A 16494-nucleotide genomic window follows, 5' to 3' on the forward strand; every position below is an offset into this window, starting at 1 on the left:
GGCCTCCCTGGTTCCTAGGGACAGCCTTGGGCTTCACAGTCTCTCTGTGTAGTACTCTCAGCTGGAGATACTCAGGTCACAAACTGTCTCGGCGATTTCCAGAATAAACAAAAACAAAAACAACAAACCAGATGCGTCGTCATCAGAGAGGGCTCACAGGTAGCTTGGGAACTTGACTATGACCTACCTCTGGTTTTGCCTTGGGGCTGCAGAGCGCGGTGGTGTTGGAAGACAGGGATTTTAGTGGCCTCTGTGTACTTACGGATGGCGGTCACCAGTAGTGGTTTGGTCTGATTTTACTTCTTAATCAATGATAGAAATTTAAGTTCTGGGCTGAGGATTAAAAATTCTGTATGGACTCTGCTAGTATTTTTTTTTAAGCCTCTAAAAAAACATTATTTTATGTAACATCGATACTTTTTCCCCTGATAATATTTTCAGTAGCAAAAACAAAAACAAAAAAGTCCTCTGGTCCCTCCCTTCCAGCTCCCCAGGAGGGCTGCCTGCCTTCTTAACCAGGGCTGGCTTCCCCTCCTGCCCCCTCCTGCCCTTCTTGCCTGTTCGGTTGGGCAAGAGCTGCAACTCAGTTTCCTGCCCCTCTATGGACCACTGACATGTTTCTGCTGAGAGGGTAAGGGTTGTTCCTATGAAACTCCATCATTAAAGACAGAGCGCTGTTCTTAGGTGAATGGCCAGAGACCCAGGGAGAGGTGGACGGAGAGAGGGAGAGAGGTTTTGGCCTCCACCAACATTCACGCCGGTGTCCCCAGCACACATAGGTATTTGCTCTGATTGCTTACTTTTTTTTTTTTAATTTTTTAGGTTTTATTTTTTTAATTTGACACAGAGAGAGAGAGAGAGAGAGTAAGAGAGAGAGAGAGTAGGAGGGACAGAGGGAGGAGCAGACTCCACGCAGAGCAGAGAGACTGATGCGGGGCTCGATCCTAGGACCCTGGGATCACGACCGGAGCTGAAAGCAGATGGTTAGCAGGCACTTAACTGGCTGAGCCACCCAAGCACCCCTGATTGCTCACTTTTAGGGTAGTGGACTTGTTAGCATATGAATTGCCGGTTGCCACTCCTCTGTTTTTGACTCCATTGGATTGGGCGGGGAGCTGAGAATTTGCATTACTAGCAGGTTCTCAGGTGATGCTCCTGTTTCAGGCCATGCTTTGAGAACCACTAGCTTAGCACTCCGGTGGAAACATATTTAATCTTACTTCTTGTAGTAGATTATTTCCTAGTCACAGATTCCTCCCAGCCCAGTACACACACTGCTTTGAATGTGACTTTGCTGCCCCTTCCCATCGGACCTGAGTCTGTTCCTACACTGTCTACAGTCGGGGCTGATTTTCTGACTTGCTTTGGCCAATAAAATGTGATGGAGGTTACCTTGGGTGAGTTCCAGAGCCCAGGTCTCAAGGGGCCTTGCATCTGCCACCTTTACTCCCTTGGAACTCTGCTCTGAGACCATGAGGGAAGGAAGCCGATCTGGCCTATGGGATTGAGGACTAGAGGCCACATGGAGGAGAACGTGAGTGACAGCATCTTGAATTTTCCAGCTCTGCACCCTGTAGCTTGGGTTTCTCAACCTTGACCCTACTGAGATTTGGTTCCAGGTAATGCTTTGTTGAGGGGGGCTGTTCTATATAACATAAGATGTTTTGAGGAATTCCTGTCCTCTACCCATTAGATGAGAAGAACACTATCCGTGATATCCCCAGACATTCCCAAATGTTCCCTGGGGGCAAAGTTCACCCCTGGTTGAGAACCCCTCCTCTAACTGAATGCAGCCGCGTAAGTGAGTTTGGGGGGAACCAGCGGAGGAATCATCCAGCCAACCCACAAAATCCTGACAAATAATAAATTGTTGTTACTTTAACCCACTGAGCCACCCAGGTGCCCCATATTGTTGTTACTTTAAACCAGTAACTTTTGAGTAGTATCTTTTTCAGGGATAACCTAGATCCTTCTTTCCTGGTCATTTCTCCCAAAGCTCTTTCTCTCTGTAAAAATCGGCGTCATACACTAAAAGTGTTTGCTACTTTTTCATTTTACTTTTATATTTATCATTTGACTTTCCTGTGAAGCAGTTTTACATTGAAAAATCTGTCCCCAGTAGAGGGATGAAATGAAAAGCAAGACCTTAAGTAAGTACTGAAGGTCATGTAGCTTTTCGGAAAAGCCAGCCTTTTTGATTCCTAGTCCAGTTTAAGCCAGCCCCTGAGGTCGGGCTGATACAAACCTTACTCTGTGACTTGAGACAAACACAATCTCGGGCAAGTCACTCAACTTACATGATCCTCAGTTTTCTCACCTATAAAATGAGGCAAGTGATATCACTTACCTCACAGGTTCTTACATTTTTTAAATTAAAAACTTTCATTTCTTTTTTTCCCCCACCATGTGTTTTTTATGGGGTTTTAATGAGATAGAACATAGCAGGTTGGTAAAGTTTTTCTGGAAAGTACCAGATGGTAAATATTTTCGGCTTTGCAGACCATATGGTTTCTGTGACAAGTCCTCAACCATGGCTGTAGGTGACAGCAGCCATAGACAGTGCATCCTCCAATGGGTGTGGCTGTGTTCCATGAAGACTGCGTTCATAGTCAGATGTAGGCCACATGGGACCCATGGATCTCAGCTTATCGACCACTGAGAGAGAGCATGGAAACATCTTGGCCTTTGGTACAAGGGAAGCATTCAATAAATGGTGACTATTATTGTTAATATTATACTTTATTTACTTCCTTCTTATTCTTTACTCTTTATGCTTTATCATTACTTGATTCCTTCAGCAGTCTTGTTCTTCTGCTTTCCATTTTTACACTTCCTCTTTCAGCACCGATAATTGGTTCCATCTATTGGGATGTGATGAGAAATTCAGTTCTGTTCTGGCCAGCTGGGATAGCCAGCTCCCAAGATAACACCCAGGGGTCCTTGCTTCCTGGTAATCTGGAAGGATACGAGGCTGTGCAGAGAAGACTTGAGCCCTCACCATGACTAGGGCTGACCTGGTGGCCAGTAGGGTATTGTAGAAATGACTATGTATGATTTCTGGTGCTCAGTCTTAAAAGACACTGTGACTTTTTCCTTGCCCCCTTTGGAGCACTTGCTTTGGGTGAAACTAGCCACCATGTTGTGAGGAGATTCAGCCCTGTGGTCTGTGTGGCACAGAACTGAGGCCTCTTGCCAACAGCTAGCTTGAAATTGGTGACCATGTGAGCAATCTTGAACGTGAATCTTCAGCTTCCGTTCAGCCTTCAGATGACTGCAACTGCCTTCAATCTCGATACCTTAAGCCAGAACAACCCAATTAAGCTGTTCTTGTATTCCTGACCCAATTACTGTTTGAAATAATAAATATTCTTTGGTTTTTAAGCTGTCAGTATGTGGGGTAGTTTGCTACTCAGCAACTGGTAACTAATACTCCAACATAATAATTGAGAGTGGCCCTATATGAGCTGATTGCTGTTTAGCTTGCGTAAGAATAGAAGCTGGCTTTCAGGTGAGAGACTGCTGATCCCCTAATGCTTTGAGTAATAGGATAATTAGCAAAACTATGACTACTTGGCCACTGTTGCTATGATTTTGAGGATCCTCTGACCTCAAATGATCTGACTTCAACCTGACCATCTAGTTACATCTTCCAGAAACACATCATTGCAACCTATATTGTAACCAAGCCAAATTATTAAAAGTGTTATTTGTTTGTTCATTTGTTTATTTAAAGTAGGCTCCATGCCAGTGTGGAGCCCATTGTGGGGCTTGAGCTCATGACCCTGTGATCAAGACCCGAACTGAGATCAAATGTCGGACACTTAACAGACTGAGCCACCCGGCTGCCCCAATTATACATGGTTAATATCAATAAAACTACCATTTTTTGCATACTCGCACCGTGCTATGCCTGTTCTTATTTAATTCTCAGGACAGCCCTATGAAGACTGTCCTAGTATTAATTCCAGTTTATTCAAATCAGGAAACTACTTTTCAGAAGGTTACAGAGCTAGAATTTAACCTGAGCACACTAACCTTTAGACTCTGAACTTCTCAATACTCAATGCTTTTTGTCTTTGCTTCCCTGTATTTGATCATGTAGTTGGTTCCCTCTTCTGGGCATTCCCTTCCTCCTTCTCCAGCACGTGAGCACTTGCTTATGTTTCAAGACCCAGCTCAAATATCACCTCCCTGTGACATATTCCCTGACATTCATAGCTAGGGACACATATTTCTTACAGGTCTGTTAAATGACAATCATTAGTCCAGAAGCTGGGGATGCACCAGAAAAATAAATCAAACCCCAAAAGAACAACAAAAGTTTCTGCTTTTATTTATTTATTTATTTATCTAAAAAAAGATTTTATTTATTTATTTATTTGACAGAGAGAGAGAGAGAGGCAGAGAGGGGGAAGCAGGCTCCTTGCCCAGCAGAGAGCCTGATGTGGGGCTCAATCCCAGGACCCTGGGATCATGACCTGAGCTGAAGGCAGAGGCTTTAACCCACTGAGGCACCCAGGTGCCCAGAAGTTTCTGCTTTTAAAAAGATAACACTCTAGTGGGAGAAAATGAACAAATAGAAACAGATTCAAATTGTGAAATAAGATCATTTTTCGGAAGTAGAGCCCACTGATATGCTGATGGATTGGTTTGGGGGAACAAAGGAAGGAGAAGACTTGAGGCTAACACCTTAGTACTGAGTGCCTGGCTTAGGTAACTACAATCACTTCCTGGGGTGGGGAAATTTTCAGTCTTATCTTTTATTTCCTAGAACATGATATGCATAGTTGCTCAAAAATGTTTGATAACTTCCAAATCCAGAGCCTCTGTAGGTCTCTTTCTATTTTTTGTTGATTTTTCTATTTTTCCTTTTCAAAAATACTGCTTTATACCCCTCATGCCTTTTTATTTTTTATTGTGTTTTGGGCATTGTATTTGAAAGTTGCATGCAGGATTAATTTGAAGCCTCTGATGATATTTTCTTCCCAAGATTTGTGTTTGTTTCTACCAGGCTCTGGGGAACCAATGATCTAGGATTACTTAAATCTAATTTGGGGGCTTTAGAATACTTGAAGCTGAGCTGTGGTCCCTATAAGCATTTGTCTTCTTCTGGTTCACACTTCCTTGTAGAGAGCATCTTTTCAGAGTTTCAAACCTTTCAAGTCCCAAACTCTTGGTGGGCCTTAGATAGAATCTCTGCTCCTTTATCACTGTGAAGCTGTCCAAAGTGCCACTCAGCCTCTCAGTCATCCTTGGTAGAATTAGCAAATGCCCCCATGTCTTCAAGCAGCTCAAAGAATGAACTTACTTCTTCTGGGCCTCTTTCTTCCCTTGGATCCTGGCTGCTAATTCTCCATTATTTTGTGAGCTCTCTGGTGTCTTTAAGCAGGTTTTTTTGTTTGTTTGTTAAACTAAAGAATCATCAGTTCTATTAAAAACATAAAACAAATGTTCCTAAATGATGAAGTAAGCTGACAATATATTTCACTGGATTTATCCCTTTTCTTTTTCAAAAGGTATTTTGGCAGACAAAATTCTCATGAAGAAACCCCTTCCCAAAAAGGCCTATTTAGATTTTCTTTCCATTTATTTCTACCTTTGTATGCCTTAGTGGTAAGTCTTCATACCTAAGGCAAAGTGATCACTATTTAGGAATAATAATAATAATAATAGTAGTAGTAGTAGTAGTAGTAGTAGTACATACTTGTACTACTGAGAAGAGTGGGTCGCTAATGTGTTCCTACTTTTGAGTCTCCTGATACTCTCCCAGTTTAAAATGTGCTGGGGAAAGTAACAGAACTTAACAATATTCCTCTTCTTTCTGTGCTCCAAGAAAAATCATGAATGTTTTCCATTTGTGCAGTTAAGGATTTGCTGTTTCTGCAACTTTTATTTGTCCTCAGCAGAATGGGGTTTGGTACGAATTACCTAGCCTGTGATTACTGGTGACAGATGTTCGCTCTTCCAGATTTTGGTTCTCATCTCAGCTTGGTCACAAATTATTTGTAGGACTGTGGGTCCCATGTACTGTGCTTTCCTCGTTAGTTAGAAGAGGACAATAGCACTGGGCTTACTTGCCTTGCAGATTACTGTAGGAGCAAATAAGATAAGCTACTTGGACACAGGCAACCTAGTCCAAATGCAAAGTGCTGAAGTTCGTTTCTCCTTGATTCTCACCCCAGGGTTACCTGAGGCATCTGAACTCCTTGGAAAGAAGGGCCCTGCTGATGATCCCAGCTCTGGATGGTGGTGCCCAAGGCAGTTTGCCTCAGGCAGTCCCTCTGGGACTTCCGAAATCATCAGAGCAAGCGAACCTGAAATCTGGATCATCGGGTGAGTTTTTATCATACTTTATTCACTCCTTTTAAAAATTTCTTGCATTTCAGGAAGTATCCCTGGCCTCTTTCTTTAGCTTTTGTCCCTAATAGCTTTCCTGGAGCCGACCCACAGTGTGCAGCGGCCAGCAACCAGGGACTAAGCTAACAGAAAAAGTCCCCAAGCCTTGACCTCTCAGCTAGCCACCCCCTAGGGCCCCTCTGGGTTGCACTTTTATTTTGGCCTTTGTGAACTGTGCAGAACCAGGGCTGACCCCGCCGATCTGTGGATGTGTGGCCAAGACAGGTCCCAGTGTCCTGCCGGGGCTGTGCGTGTGAGGGGAGCCTGGGATGCGATGTGATGGCATTTGTGACAGGGTGAGGGAAAGAGATTGCTGGCTGGGCCTTCAAGGGGTGCGATTAGATTACAGCTGGAGTTGCCTGTCTGGCAGACATGGGAGACCTGGTCCTGTTCCTTTCGTATGCCGTGGAAGCCATATTTACATGCTGGCCAGAGGGGTTCATGTCTGGAGCAGGGGGCACCGGCCCAGCGAGCGCAGAGCCAAGACACTAATTCCGTAGTTCTGCCCTGTGCATTTGGCTTTTTATCCTGGACTTTGTTTCCTTATCTGGCTTTCTGCGTCTGAGCTGATGTGTTTCCCCAGTGCTAAAATGTCTGGAGAGAAAGACTGCCAACTACCTGGAGTCTCGTCACTCTCAGCCCATCTTCTTACCCCCTCCTTGCTTTCTGTGCACACACACATGCCCCTGCAGAGGTGGGGAGCAGGGTGGTTTGGGGCAAAGACCTTGGACTTTGGCTTCTGAGTCACTAGATTTGGATCTTTGCTTGGCTGCTTCTAGCTGGGTGATCTTTCAGGAGTTAGTTAACCTCTCAGGGACTCAGTTTTCTCATCTGTGAAATGGAGGGTGTGATATATCAGATGTTGTGGGGGCAGCTTTACATGAATACATCCTGTTTCTAATACATTTTTTGGCACAAAGTGTGTCTTCCATGAATGGCATTTCCCTTCTCTTTTTATTCTCTCATTTTTTGGTTTATTTTCTGTTAAACATATATAAGGAAAAACTTTTCGATGAGGAGTAAGAGATTCAGGTATATTTAGGATGAATTGTAATTATTATCCTCACTGTCATCTTTCATCTCAGTTGGTTCCCAAGGATCTGTAATGCACAAGCAGGGTCTGGACCAGGGTTGAAGCTCACTGGATCAGGAGGAGACTCCAGATGGAGCCTCATGCATTCACCTGGGGATGAATAGTGACCTCTGTTAGGGGCCTGCGGGCCTGCCCCTTGCTCATTATGGAGTGCCATCCCTCTCTACGATCCTCTGTGTGGATCCCTCTTTGTGTCAGGAATCTGAAGGGTGGAAATGGGTTCTCCCCCACCAAGTCAGACATTTGTACGTATTTTTCAAAATTAAAAAAAAATTAATACACTGGAGTTTCCTAAACTTTAGCTGTTTGTCATAATTAGGCAATATCTGTCTTATTTTTTTATTTAATATTTTAATTTAAATTGACTTTTTTTTTTTTTTTAATTTGGGAACTTATTTTCAGCCTGGACCTAAGTAATCCTATCTAAGAAATTGTGGATTTCTCTAATGCGCAATGACTGTCAGGTCAAATGTCCCTTTTTTAGAAGGGTTAAGAAATTGAGGGAGAAACCCAGTTTTCTTTCACAAGAAAGAAAGAAAGTATAATTTTACTAAGCAATGAAGAGCATGGACTGTGTTCAGGTGTGCGGCTTTCCATTATCTTTTTATATGTGTATTTTACATAAGTGAGATCACATCATATGCATTTTCTGTCCTGATATTTGTACTTAATATACAATTTCAAGCATTTCCCCTTGTCATTGAATACTCTCTTCAGACTTGGTCTTGATGGCTGAACGTCCTGTGGTGGCCCAGGGAGGCGATTCAACCTCACATGCCCCTTTTTGACAGGTGGGTCTGATACCTGTCACCTTCAGCTTGAGGCTCAGAGATTCGTGCAGCTCATGGTTTGCTCTCCTCTGAAATGTCTGTGGCGGATCTCTATGACCTTGTTCCGGGTAGAGAACACGGTGACTCTCATCTGTGGTTGACTATATGAAGCTCTTGTGTGAGAAAGTGACATGAAAATCCAAACAAAAATAATATTATTCCCAATGAGTTGGGTTCTCCAAGCTAGAGAATCAGAGAACAGCTTCTCAAAAACCAGTCAGGAGGAGTCTTGTTTGCTGCCACCCCTAGAATGTGTGATGACCAGTGATTCCACCTCCCATTGTTTCTGGTTTGCTCTGGAATGTTCCTCTCCCCTTTTCTTCTGCATACAGTGGTTGGTTCCATAGGGAGTCAGCTGTCTCAGGGGCTCCCTGAGGACATATTTCTGAGGCCCTTCCCTTGCTTCTGAGCACTTCTGTGGCCCGACCCCATTACTGTTCTTCCACAGTGGCCCAGCCCAAGCTGACCTCATGGCTGCCAGCCTCTGTCTGCATTGTCTGAGAGAGACAGCATGCCTCATGACCCGTCAGAAGGGACTGGAGTGTCCAGGGCCCTTCAGAGGCACAGCTGAGGAGCCAGGACAAAGCACAGAGTGTGAGGAAAGACATGACTGACGGCTGGGGATTGCTTGTCCATCAACTGGCAGCTCAAGAATCAAGGAATGCACTAAGTAGGACAGAGGAGGCCTGAGCTCTTTGCACCATCTCAACAAGCCCTAATTAAATGTCTTATGTGAGCAAAATGGCTGGAGACAGCAAGCCCGGCAGCTTCTCCTGGACGCGTGGCGGTCGCCACAGGAGCAGTGACTGCAAGCCATCCTGTGGAGGTGCTGCAGTCCCCACTGGGCCACTGGGTGTGACAGCCTGTCAGAAATGAGGTCGGGAGCCTGGAGTTGGTGGCCACGGATCCTCCAGAGTGTGGGAGAAGCGTGGGAGAGGCCCCCACCCTCCCAGGCTGTGGGACGGTGGTAAGACCAATGATGATCCTTATGCCTGGAAGTCAAAGAAACAAACCCCCAAACTAGATGATTCCATGTATATCATCAGATTGCAGCCGAGACCAGGGAGACCAGGTTGGCATCGCCGCACGCTCAGGATTTCCATGGTGCTTCTAGAAAACGCATCTCTTCCCAGGCAGAACAGGGATCCGAGGTGTTTTTCATCAGGTCTCTTCTTCCAGTTGCTCTGCGCTCCCCAGCTTTGTTCTGGCTTACACGCTGGGCCCAGGCCACCCAGGGGCAGTGGGCTGCTGATGGGGGCAGCCCCAGCAGCTGCTGCCTCCAAATTCTCTGGGATTCCAGGCTGGGCGCTGGGTGATTACACCGCTGTTATCTGGGATTAGCTATTTTCGCTCCCTGTATTTATATCATGGAAGCTGCAGCGTGATGCTGCCAGATGCCAACACAGGCAGACTGTGCCTTCCTCTGGACCCACCTGCTGTTCTGCTCACACCCGGCAAGGTGGCAGTTGGTGGGGACCAGACCTGCCAAACCCTCCGCCTCCGCGCCAAACATATCCGGTGGCTCACTGAGACCTAGGGAGAGCCTCGGCTCTGCAGGCAACTCCGTGCAGGGGAGGCTGGACCCGAGCCTGGGGGAGGGGGCAGGGGCTGGCAGCGTTCCCCCCGCTCAGGCGGCCTGTCACTTCCCTAATCCCCTGAAGTCTTGGAGTCTAGGAACCCTCTTGCCCGCCCCCACCCCTGCTCCACTCCCACCCCATGTGTGGCTTTCCAGCTTGCACGTGAGGAGTGCTGAAGGGCCCTCATTTTAGGTTGCCCAGAAAAGCACCAAGTGCCCGAGCCTCCCAAACTGAAGTGCAGGGGGATTAAAAGGCACTGCTCTGTTTAACTGGGTCCATCTTTGTTTCCATCCCTTTTCTCCTCCCCGCGCCCCCACCCCTTGGAGGAGGTGGGGAGATCTTAGCTTGTCAGGTCTTCTTTTAGGAAATGGAGAGGATTCTCGAAGGTATGTTATATCTCACTAGGATTGGACCAGATGACCTCAGCAAAGTGACTTAAAAATGCAGTCTATTACTTAGTGAGTGGGGGTTGCTCCCAGCCCTGCCATGTGCTGAGTGAGGCTTCTTTGTCGGTGCCTGGGAAAGTAGCTTACAGATACATTCCCTCTGCCAGGTTAGAGTGGACAACACCAGGCCTTGGCCCCAAGCTTGGGAACTTTCAGACAGGGTCAGAAAGACTCCCTGGATTGAGGCAGGTGGAATTCTGTTCTAGCAGCATTCACTGGGGAAAGCAGCACATTGAATGTGGTCTTCTGTTTAGATGTCTGCTGGCATTCCATGTGCCTGTGGTGGAGCTCCACCACTGTCTGCGCTTCTCTGCCCAGGCCCACCTGTCAGGGTAGAACTCTCCAGGGTGGCAATGAGTATTGTTGTGTATGAAAGCATCAAAAACATTAATAGTCTGATTTAGCATTTCGTAAACCTCAGTTGTTTGCCATAGCCAGGTGAGATCAAGAATGTGTAAACATGGGGCTCCTGGGTGGCTCAGTGGGTTAAGCCTCTGCCTTCGGCTCAGGTCATGATTCCAGTGTCCTGGGATCGAGCTCCACATCGGGAGCTCTGCTCAGCAGCAAGCCTGCTTGCGCCCTCTCTCTCTGCCTGCCTCTCTGCCTACTTATGATCTCTGTCTGTCAAAAAAATAAAATCTTAAAAAAAAATGTGTAAACACATACAAATAATGGTAAAAGAACATATTAAGTATACAATATATTTATTGAAATAATATTTTTTGAAATAGATGTACTTTGTTTTTACTTGAAAACTTATTTTAGCCTGGACCCAAGTAATAATATCCAATAAATCAGAGGTTTGAGACCCTTAGCTGTATTTTATCTGAATACACTTATCAGAAAGTCATTTTTGTATTTTATCTTAATATTCTTTGAAATAAATCAGTATTTAGTAATTTTTAAAAATCCAGGTACTACCATGCATTGGAAAATGCCAGTCTAACTCGAAGAAAAATGGAAAAGTGGGGAGAATTCAGGAAGCCCTGGTGGGCTGGTATGAAGTGGAAGGGGAGGAGGACATATCTGGAGGGGGGCTGATTGGTGGGCGGGGGCTGCGCGGGGAAGGAGAGGTGGGCGTGGCACAAAGACACTTGTTGATGGAAGGGAGAAGGTAGAGCAGCATCTTGGACTCTCCATTCCTTAGGGTGGAAGGAGAGATACAAGGAAAGCTCCAGCCCACTAATACAAAGGCTCTGGTGGGGCTATCTTAACCTGGAATACTGATTTTCCAGCGCCAGCTACACAATGGCATGTGCACATATTACCTATAAAAATTCATTAGGGACAAACCTAATAGATGGGCCGAAGAGTTCCTATTAAGCGGAGGAAAGGAAAATACAATTCAGCCCTTGCTCTATCCCACTTCAGTTACCCTTATGCATAAAGGTGCCTAGAGGCCTCGGAAGTATCTGTGAGAGGAGTGGGGGAGATTTGTTGCTATCCCTCCCCACCTCTCCCTCTCCCCCATTATATAAAAGAATTGAGCACATTTTCATGTGTCTGTTCGCCACCTGGATATCTTCTTTGGAAAAATGTTTATTCATGTCTTCTGCCCATTTCTTCTCTCTCTCTTATTTTTTTTTAAGATTTTATTTATTCACTTAAGAGAGAGAGACAGAGAGAGCACAAGCAGGGGGAGGGACAGAGGGAGAAGCAGGCTCCCCACTGAGCAGGGAGCCAGATGCGGGACTCGATCCCTGGACCCTGAGATCATGACCCATGCCAAAGGCAGACGCTTAACCATCTGAGCCAACCAGGCGCCTCCTGCTATCCATTTTTTAATTGGATTATTTGCTTTTGGGTGTTGAGTTTAATAAGTTCTTTATAGATTTTGGATACTAGCCCTTTGCCTGATAAGTCATTTGCAAATATCCTCTCCTATTCCATATATTGCCTTTTAGTTTTGTTGACTGTTTCCATCACTGTGCAGAAGCTTTTTATCTTGATGAGCTCCCAACATCACTCATCATCAAGGAAATAAAAACCAAAACCATGACGAGGTATCACCTCATACCAGTCAGAATGGCTAAAATTAACAACACAGAAGACAACAGCTGTTGGTGAGGATGAGGAGAAAGGGAAACCCTCTTGCACTTGCTGATGGGAAGGCAGACTGGTGCAGCCACTATGGAAAACAGTATGGCGGTTCCTTAAAAAGCTAAAACCAGAATTACCCAATGATCTGGGAATTACACTACAAGGTATTTACCCAAAGGATACAGAAATACACATTCGAAGGAGTACATTTACCCTGATGTTTATAAGCAGCATTACTGACAAGAGTCAAACTATGGAAAGAGCCCATATGTCCATTGACTGATGAATGGATAAAGAAGTTGTGATACACACACACACACACACACACACACAGAGTGGAATATATATGTATCCATATATACAATAGAATACTATGCAGCCATCAAAAAGAATGAAATCTTGCCATTTGCAATGACATGGATGGAGCTAGAGTGTACTATGTTAAGTGAAATAAGTCAGTCAGAGGAAGACGAATACCATATGATCTCACTCGTGTGTGGAATTTAAGAAACAAAATAGTGTGTGTAAATTCTGCCTATAAAAATTCATTGGGGACAAACCTAATAGCCACTCGATTGTGGAACTGAATCAGGAGTCCCTCTATAACTTGCTCCCGTGTTTTCCCATTGCATCCAGTGTTGTGTGCTCATGGTCAACAGCTGGATTGGATAGGCTGCCGGGGAGGGGGCTCTCTGTAGCTGGGCCATGGGACCAGGAGAAAGCTCAGCTCCACTAAGGCATCTGGGGCCCCAAGATTTCTTCTTCTTGTTGGTCACCATGTCCATGTCCCAGCTTGTGTGATATGGGGGCAGGGAAGGGGGAAAAAAAGTGGAAGGCAGGTGGTTTTCTCTTGCGGGGGGAGGGTGATGTGGAAGTTGCCCACACCACATCTTCTCACTGTCTTTGGTGAGCACTTGGGCAGGGGCTGTCCCCCTAGCTGCAAAAGAGGCTGGGAAATGTGGTCTCTGCTTGGGCAGCCAAGGGAAGGGCAGGGGTTCTGTGATGAAAGAAAGAAGGGAGGTGATGAGCACTGGGTGTTATATGTAACTAACAAATCATCGAACACTGTATCAAAAACTAATGATGTACTAAAGTGGCTAACTGAGCATAATAAAAAAAAAAGAAGGGAAAATGAGATTGGTAGATAAATAGTGGCTTCAGCCTGGGGGCTTTTGTTTAAAAAGAATGGCTAAAATTGTTGGCTGTACAAGATTATTTTGTAGTCTTTTACTTTAACCAAACTCATAAAGCTCTGTTACTGTGGGGGCAATGAAAAGGATGTAGTAGTAATGGTATTATCTCTATTTTCCTGTAATTATCCCTCAGTGAAATACCTTTTCTCACATGAGCAGCTGTAATGGAAGTTGTAACAACCAATTATTCAGTTTGGCAGCTTTGTCAAAGGATATCCTTTTCACATACTTTGCTGGATGCTGGATTGGTTACAAAAGGAGCAAAGGACACAGCCTCTGCCCTGCACCCCCCTTCCAAGATGACATTCATGCCAAACAGGGGGGATGAGAAGGGACCTCCCATTTGTGTACTATCTACAAAGACATTGTGTCCTTGTTATGTACTAGGTAGGGATTATTTTTTGTTTTCAAGGGTGCCGGGCTAGCTTAATCGGTAGAGCACGAGACCCTTATTTTTTGTTTTCAGAGATTTTATTTATTTGAGAGAAAGAGAACAAGAGAGCACAAGCAGGGGGAGCAGCAGAGGCAGGAGAAACAGGATCCCTGAGCCTGGATTCTAGGATCCAGGCTCTGGCATCAGGACTTGAGCCAAAGGCAGACACCTAACCGACTGAGCCACCCAGGCACCTTAGGTAGGGATTATTAACACAGAAGAAACTGAGGCCAAAGAAGAGAAAGAATTCACTCAAGATCACCCTTCAAGCTTGGAAATGGGAGAACCAGGTCAAACTGGTGTCTTGGTTTCAAAACTACTGCACTTAAAACAGTTTTAACAATTTTGTCAAAATTATCTTACCCTATCCCCCCGAGTCCGCCAAACTAATGGTGACTCCCTTCTCCCAGAAACATTTTCAACTTATTTATGATTGCATTTGTTTCAAAATAATATGCATCTCTTGATTCATCAATTTGACCATTATTGCTTGTGCCCACTTAAATATTCTTGTTCCCTTTCCCCCCGATATAATTTATCTCAGTATTTTATAAAGGCTTTATTCAGTACTTACATTATTATGACATTGTAAACATTATTTACTGCTGAATGTGATAGTGTACTATGGTTAAATTTCCTTTCTTGTATAATTTTTTAAAAAGATTTTATTTATTTATTTGATAGAGAGAGAGATCATAAGTAGTCAGAGAGGCAGGCAGAGAGAAGGGGAAGCAGGCTTGATCCCAGGACCCAGAGACCATGACCTGAGCAGAAGAAGAGGCTTAAGCTACTGAGCCACCCAAGCATCCCTCTTGTATAATATTTTTAGTTTTCTTCCAGTCTCTGATCAGCCATGCCCTGCTCTTCAATGGCTCTGTAAACCTCTCCATATAATCATATAATTTTCTATGTCATCACATCTATCAGGTAATTGATCAGTTCAATAGTTTTCTCAAAGCCCTCCCTCCTTCTGTACAGCTGTTGGCTGTCCTGGCATTTCTTTTCACTGTTACCTGGGATAACTGTTTGCCTTTCTCTCTCTCATGTTGGTTCCTTTTCCCCCCTGATCCTTTGCCTTCCTTTTATTTATTTTTTTTTTGAGAATATTCTTCAGCAATTTGCCTAGAAAAGATGTACAAGAGGGGCGCCTGCTTCCTCCTCTCTCTCTGCCTGCCTCTCTACCTACTTGTGATCTCTGTCTGTCAAATAAATAAATAAAATCTTAAAAAAAAAAAAGATGTACAAGAGGCGAATTCCTGAGATCTCGAAGGCCTAAAATGGCTTACTTTTAATATTTTCATTGGATTTATAGTCTAGTTGGACGTAGAGGCTGAAATGAATTTTTCCTAAAATTTTGAGGTCAGTTCTCCCCTTTTCTCTAGCTCTTGAGAAGTTGGGTACCATTTTTTTCTTGATCTCTTTGTATGTGACTTGCTTTTTTTCCTCTGTGGATGATTGTAGTATGTATTCTTTATGCTCACTGCTCTGAAATTTCAGAATAATGTTCCCTGATCAAGTTATTTTATCATTTACTGTGCAGGGAACTTCGTGGGCTTTTAAAACCTAGAGACTCATGTCTTACGATTTTGTGAAACTTTCTTATATTTTTTTGGTGATAATTTCCACCTCACCATTTTCTTTGCTCTCATCTTCTAGAACTCTTATTACCTGGATTTTCATTGTAGGCTTCTTGAATCAATTCTCTGATTTCTTTTTCATCTTTTCTCATCTCTTGTCATTTCTTTGATTTTATACTGGAGGAGGGGATTTCAGAGGGATGCACTTAACTTGATCCAATCCTTTCATTGAAGAGTTTGTTTATTTCAGCAATAATTAAAACAAAAAAACTATTCTGAGAAACTTCTTGTTCTTTGGCTTTTTCTTTTGTGTGGTATGCTACTCTTGTCTTATAAGATGAGTAGCTTTCATGGGAGCCAAGAATAGTAATTACTAATCTTTGAAGTTTTCTTGGGCTCTGAATCACCTCCGTTTGTTCTGAGTTTCTTCATTGCCTTCATATGTTTTGGTCTCTGTCCTTTATGGTCAAGATGTTCTTCAAGATTCTGGAAATCCTTGCCTCTCAGTTCATATTTAAATCAGAAGAAGCTGATTGTAAACTCTGCATGCTTTTGAAAAAATTGATATAATTCATATACACAAAATTTATCCATTTATTGTCCAATTCAGTTGTTTTTAGTGTATCTATCAGGCTGTACGACCATCACCACTCATTCCAGAACAATTTTCATCACCCCAAGAAAAAACCTTGTACCCATTAATAGTCACTCCCACTTTCCCCTCCTCTAGCCTCTAGCAACCACCAATATGCTCTGTCTCTATAGATTTGCCAATTCTGGGCATTTATGTAAGTAGAATCATTTAGCATGTGTTCTCTTGTGCCTGGCTTCTTTCACTTAACATTGTTTTCAAGTTTCATGCATACTGTAGCTTGAATCTGGACTGCATTCCTTTTGATGGCTGAATAA

At 44.0% G+C, this 16494-nt stretch overlaps 1 protein-coding gene across 1 annotated transcript in view; it reads left to right on the forward strand.

Annotated features, from left to right (window-relative positions):
• BNIP1 (BCL2 interacting protein 1) overlaps window positions 1–16494 on the forward strand; it is a 142762-nt gene that overhangs the window by 83482 nt on the left and 42786 nt on the right. Inside the window, exon 8 of the transcript XR_009353865.1 lies at window positions 6183–6333. The gene's annotated coding sequence lies outside the window, so the exon portion shown is untranslated. The remainder of the gene's footprint in view (window positions 1–6182; window positions 6334–16494) is intronic.

The sequence above is a fragment of the Mustela lutreola genome, chromosome 5, assembly GCF_030435805.1.
Source record: "Mustela lutreola isolate mMusLut2 chromosome 5, mMusLut2.pri, whole genome shotgun sequence".
NCBI classification, from domain to species: Eukaryota; Metazoa; Chordata; class Mammalia; order Carnivora; family Mustelidae; genus Mustela; species Mustela lutreola.